At 41.7% G+C, this 6639-nt stretch overlaps 1 protein-coding gene across 5 annotated transcripts in view; it reads right to left on the bottom strand.

The window, feature by feature from the left end:
• Positions 1-3365, bottom strand: part of LOC131665757 (uncharacterized) — a 48275-nt gene extending 44910 nt beyond the window's left edge. For 3 of the 5 annotated variants that reach the window (XM_058937864.1, XM_058937862.1, XM_058937860.1), the window contains exon 1: positions 3046-3365. The gene's annotated coding sequence lies outside the window, so the exon portion shown is untranslated. The remainder of the gene's footprint in view (positions 1-3045) is intronic. The other 2 variants (XM_058937863.1, XM_058937861.1) reach the window with 2 other exon arrangements.
• Positions 3366-6639: the final 3274 nt, after the last annotated feature.

The following is a 6639-nucleotide window of genomic DNA, read 5'->3' on the forward strand; positions in this document are numbered from 1 at the left end:
AAACAGTGTATCTTTAGAAATAAACAAGCATGTCACTTGAAATATATTCAAGAGTCATTAATACAAAGAGGGCAGAAAATACATGAGAATTTATTTGAATAACGCAAACGATACGTTAAACTCACGTGAGGATATTTATCTCGCAGAACATAATTAAAAGACTTATTAATAAACACACATCCTCACTTACAAAGCATATTACTTTTGATCACAAAGAATACTCGAATTTGCTTATAATTGGCTTTTAAATCAGTCATCTCGAGTTATAAAATAATTTTATTTTGTTTTTGAGTGAAATCTGCACTTCCTGTGTTTGATACACCCTTGACCATAAAGATTTACGCTGATCGAGAGATTGTCATTGTTTAATTACATCTTGTTCGACAAATATAACAATACTCGTATAAAAGAAGTCTTGTTTCGATGAGCAAATATTTAGTTCATGGAGAGAGGGAAAATCCGGATTGACCTCGCTGAAGACTCTGTAATTTATAGCGCTCGTAAAGTACGGCAATTCTGATGATTCTTGAGAATTGAGACGGTACCAAATTGAATTTTTCAACGACATAAGCTTTGTTTAAATCATGTGACAAAAAACTTGGGCGAGAATTTTCAAGCGAGCGCATACTCACTTTAGCCTTGAAAGAGAAAAATTACATTTGCGAGGCCATTTCTTTCAGCTCATTTTGGGCGAATTAATGTCACGAGGCACATGATGTTTCAAAGAGATGCGTGTCACATGTATATTCATATATTGCTTGACAACCTATTAAGCATGGAAATAATAGATTTTTCATCTATTCAACTTTTTTTGATAAAAGGTGATGAGTTGGATTTTCTTATTAACACAGTACAATGCCGCATTCGTAACCAGCGAATGCTGATTAATTAGCGAAATCAGATTCGAATCTCTCGAGGATACTAACACTTACTCGAAGGGATTTTCAGAGTCGTTAATGTTTTACGACACTTATTAACACTCCTCAGTAATATTTGAATTGGAAGTTTTCTCACCTTTGTGACTTGACTTTAAATACAACGAAGATTGTGAAAGTAAACTATTATATTTGCTTACAGTCGCTAACAGAATTTATTGTTAAATGGGCAATAAATCAACAAAGTAGAATATTGTAATAGCGGTTATTATGCCTCATTGATCAACGTGCAATGTTGCTGTAAAAACCTATCTTTAAAATAACTATTGCAAATGCTATTAATGCCACGTTAACATGACACAAACACAATAGTCGCATTTGCACGAAGTGAATTTGCTTAGAAAATGCAAAAATTACAGAAATGTATAAGTCTATAACTCGGCCTAAAGACTCACATCTGTCCACATTTGAGACTTGAACTTGAATTGACTCCAAAAAGTAAAAAGATTGAAGCTCGTGTGATCGAGATGTTAGGCACAACCTGCAGGCGATTTCATCTCGCTGCTCGCAAGCTGCTGCTGTCGACGCGAGTGCCGCGCTAGGGGGCAGCGATGAATCTCCGTGGACGAATTACGCTTGTCGTACATTCCTTGCACTGTGCTTTAGGCAATCGAACTCTCATTCATGCAGTCTGGCGGTTTTTTCTTTCATCGCCTCGCTCGACTATCATTTTGTTCTTTCCGATTTGTTGATGAATCAGTCTGAGCTAGTTCACGAGATTTCGAGTACTTTTATCAGGGTTAAATTTTCCTTGATCACAAGCTTAGGCCTGTTGACCTACTCACACTTGGGTGCACGCATTAATCGACATTGCCATTCAATATCTTTCTGTTCTAAAAACAACGTCTTGTTGAGATTGTTCGACTGAAAAAAGAGCAAGTTCTGGCAGCTCGATAAAGTTTTAAATAGCACGTGAAAATGGCATCAGATCAGAATCTATTGGATATTTGGAAAGTTTGATCGAGGCTGTGCTATCGCTTAATTAATTGGATCTGTAATTATTTTCATTTGGTTTTTATCAACAGAAAAAGTGATTGAACCTTATCGAGTGAAATTGCCAGTAATCTAATGTATTGTCCACCGGGAGAAATGTTTAGTTAGTTCAAATATATTATTGCTTATTTAGCGCTCTACGAGAAAGAAAAGTCGTATTGTTGCAACTTAGAAAATGTTCAACAGGACAACTGTTTTGACACCTTTCGCAAATTATTACGCGCGTCTCCTCTTGAAAAGAAGATCACGCCTGAAAGCGTGCTTACAGATAACAATATAAAAAGTCACATTTAGCTTTATCAACGAACGCAAATATCAAAATATCCACGAATGAAAATGACTGTTAAAATGAATGGCTAAGACTGAAAGTTTTGCACACAGTTAGAAATACAATCCGGGGCTCTACTCGTAGCCTCCTAATACGACAGTCTAGATCTAGTAGCAGAAAGCGTTTTCTCACTTGTTCGAATTCCCTTTGACGTCCGACACGCTGAATAAAAGACAAAGATACATTATACGTAGGATACGTAAGCATCGTTATTCGATCGAAGTAATTGCTCGTTAAAGTTTCACGCCAATGAAAGTGCACTCGAGTCTCTTAACGAAACAGCAATGAGAATAATCAAAGGTGGCTTCTTTCACACTCGCATTCCGTATTCAGTTCTACGAAGCTTTTATATTTATAACGCGCTTGCCATTCTTTTTCAGCCGCGCAGCACTCGAAGCATCTGTTTCCCTTTTATTTTCCGTCGCTAATTTTAAGCCGTCTAATCTTGTTATCTTTCGAGCTCTCTCCACTTATTCTTTGAGGCTTTATTGGCTTTGGGTTATTGGTCGCCGACACGGACCACAGTCCCCTCACCGTCAATACAATTTATTAGTCGCAGATTCAAAATGTCTAACAGATTTGTCAATTTCATAATACGTGCCGACTAAATAGGTTCGTTTGGAAAAGCACTTGAAAACGTGCTCCTAGTCCTAAGACCTATCACTTTTCGAATGTATCCAATTGTACGAATTGATTACATTTTTCAATATCAACCGACGCCCTGCATAAATATTTTGGTTGCAAAGCACTTGACTTCACGATGAACTATCAATGCAGCCCGCAACTTACGCCGCCAGTTACGTAAGCGCTGTGAAAATCGACGCGTGCACTTGCAAAATTGCCAAATTGGAAGAGTGCAGCAAGTCGAGCATCGAGGGAGTTTGTTCGGCAAGGAGCTTCGCAGCAGCAGTGTGGCTCGACAAACACAACACGTTAATCTTCACATGCAATGCGAATAGTATCGATCGGTCGCTGCGCGTCAGCGAACCCGCTAGCTTCGCTGATAATAGTCCCGTATCACTGACCACTGACGCAGCGCGCACAATTACAAGCAAAGCGTTAATACACCTTGAACTGACGAAGCCGACCGAGCACTCGAAACCAGCCTCCCGGAAAGTGTGTGCGTCGAAGCGCAAAGCCGAGCACTGACTGCGTGCGTGCGTGCGTGCGTGCGTGCGTGCGTGCGTGTAGTGAGCTGCTTGGCGAAAGTCCGAGCGAGGGGCCGGTGCCAAGAAAACGGGCCACTCGAGAAATCCAACAGCCGTGAAATATAGAAATAGAAAGAGACGCCTGGAACAGCAAACGCGACAATGGGCCAATAAAGATATCCATATGAATGACAGGTGGCGAGCTGGAAGCTGAGGAAAGAAGAAGATGGCGAGAGCTTGGCCCGATTTAAAGATAGCCTAAGAGAAGCACATGGGAAAAGAGTCTAGCAGGCGCGTGGAGAAAAATGTAGAATCATGTATACTGGGTATACAAGACTGTTTGCCGCTGAGCAAAAACCATAATCCTTCGATATTTTGATGCGATAAGTAAGATGAGGAAAACTGGAGCAGAGATTGATTGTCGTGAAAAAAATGGCAGTCGCGGCGATGTACTCGCTTTGGCGTACCACGCGTATATTTATACGCAGCGTCGAGATTAGAAACGTGGTCGTCGAGCCGCCTGTGCATTTTGTCGTTCGATGCCCGAGGCGACACTGCTGCGCATACATTGCTGCTGTTGATTTAAAACTGAAAACCTTTATGGCCACACTTATGTGCTCGATCAATTATTCATTTTCGTTTCCCTTTTCTGCTTAGGTAACTCAGCAATATTCAGTTGTATATTGCTTAGTTTCCTTATTGAGGGAGAAGCATGTGTTTCTGAAGTCTCAGCGAAAGCATTAACGAGGTCATTAGTTGTGCAATGCTGGACCATTGTTGATTAATTAATCGAGAGTTTCTTGTAAAATCGATACTTCACCATTCAATTCTCAATTGAAAATGAAATCTCGCTAATGTCGAAATAGCTTTGGTTCCGTATCATGTAAACAACGACCGAAGCAATTAAGTGGCATAGCGTAAATAAAGGCGAGTAAGGAGCTAACTGAAGAATGCCGCTGTCGTCAACGAACAATGCAAGGTATACACGACTATCATCGGGCATCAAACATTGCCCGGCGGCCATGCAGTCGCGACGGAATTCCGCTGAATCGTCAAAACCATAAGTCGCACGTGTGCTCGAATGCATTGCATCGCTGTGTGCTTCAAGATACGTTTCTTACATACACGCGCTTGTTTCAAAGTCTATCGTTGCAAGCGTTGCCGCATCGAAATCTCAGCAGAGTGGGGCAGGCTGTCAACGAAACATTGCATTTCAGTCGAGGATATTGAAATTCTCGCTTCATTATACGGACTGTCAGCCATTTCATGCGCGTATCGTAAGCGGAATTGATGCAAACGAGCTAAAAATCGAGTGGATGAGCAGCCCAGCTAAAGCCATCGGTAAACGGAAGGTTATTCGATGACATGCTCGACTACATCTACCTCGTCTACCTATCGAAAGCTACAACATTCTCAAGAGTGACAGGCCAATTGACGCGAATGTCCGTGCCGCGCGTCCACGCGACGATGACGTACATGCGAATGAAAAGAAACGAGAGCACAGCTGACGATCGTCCGGGTAACGCGCTCGCGTGCGGGCTGAATGTCGAGCCAATTAACGATAAAGCAATTGGCCTGGCGTAGCTCGGAGTGCTCGCACTAGAACATCCCTCCGCGAGAGAGCTTGCGAATGAGCCAGCCCCTCTCTCTCTCTCTCTCTCTCTCTCTCTCTCTCTCTCTCTCTCTCTCTCTCTCTCTCTCTCTCTCTCTCTCTCTCTCTCTCTCTCTCTCTCTCTCTCTCTCTCTCTCTCTCTCTCATCCACGGTTACGAGAGAGCAGCCGAGCTTGCTGGCTAAGTGGCGGTGCAACTTTGAAATGCGTTGCCGTGTCATCTTCAGCTTTCTTTCTCTGCATACAAACCTCCGACGGTTGCAACATTAAAACAGGATCTATGCAATGATGCAATCGGCGGTGCGAGTTTTTATTTCTTGAGTCAAGAGGCGGTAGCTCCTTGACGAAGTTGTTAACGAATCCGTACCGTCACTCGTAGACCATGCACAAGCTGGTCCCGCCACGCATGTTTAGCTGGAGGATCATGCTCACATCCATTTTTCACGGGCACTTGCGCTACAAGTCTGACACGGCTCTCAACGTACATCACTCCAGTTGAACGAAAGTTACGAGATTGACTTGATCTTTATACGTTTTGAACTTGAATTAGAGATATTGCTAAAAGTCAATGCTATTGTTGAAAATCAATGCTTTTGTCTACCTATTTACCATTGTAACATTATTCGTGTTAGTCAAGCCACTTAAACGAAACTTGACTTATGCACAAATATGAAGAAAGCCACTTACCGACGAATATCAAGGAGAGATAAGACATTAGGCATCCACGCAGATTCTCTAAGCGAAGAAAAGGAAAAGCGCACGTACATCGCGAATATCTCGCGGAAAGAGATAATCGAGAGTAGCATATCGTCGCATCATCATTCTCGGTATATGTGTCTCATTAAATTCGATTCACAAGAAAGACGTACGCGCGCCCTGAAATATAGAGCAGCGCGTTTGCGTTCCGGTTCGAGGGAGCGCAGTTATGTATCGGCGTATTCGGCCCACTTGTATACGGTACTGCCCGAAAGGAAGTAGCAGCCACGTGCACGGGATACAATATTAATTTTGTCCGTAACTATATACTTCTTTTCTTTCTAGTCTTTCAAGTATCTGCTCAACATTAACGAACACTACGTGTAGCTAGACTATAAGAACCAACGAATCAAATGATAGATATAGGACCTAGTTTTGTATTATAAAATTGCTTATCAAGTTGCTTTTAATGTCATAAAAGGCGGGAGCAATTGCAGAAGTAACTTAGAAGTAATAATTCGAATGATCTAACTATAGTTAGTACGTTTGAGAGGTATTCTTTGATGACCAGTCGCAAGCTCTGTACAATTCAAGTACAAATACTTGAGCGCATTCAAAATCAAAATAAAAATCTACACATATCAGCAGACTAATTAATTAGACACGAGAATTTTTCAAACAGTTAACTTTCGTACAAAAGCTGCAATTCTTCGGCAAGCTCTCAAAGAGAAACAATCCAAAAAGAACTATGCTATGTGTTAAGAATTTCTTCATTTCACAAGTGTCTTCTGTTCTATTTGACGGCAGTGCGGGCTTGCTTGCGAATAACCATTGATCATAAAAGGACTTTCTATGGGGAGCATGTCGTATAAGTCGCTACTGCTGCGCATCACTCGACGCCAAGATCGTACACGAGTGATAAAGCTGC

Source organism: Phymastichus coffea, unplaced genomic scaffold, assembly GCF_024137745.1.
Source record: "Phymastichus coffea isolate CEN01 unplaced genomic scaffold, Cenicafe_Pcof_1.1 PCOF00054, whole genome shotgun sequence".
Taxonomy (NCBI): domain Eukaryota; kingdom Metazoa; phylum Arthropoda; class Insecta; order Hymenoptera; family Eulophidae; genus Phymastichus; species Phymastichus coffea.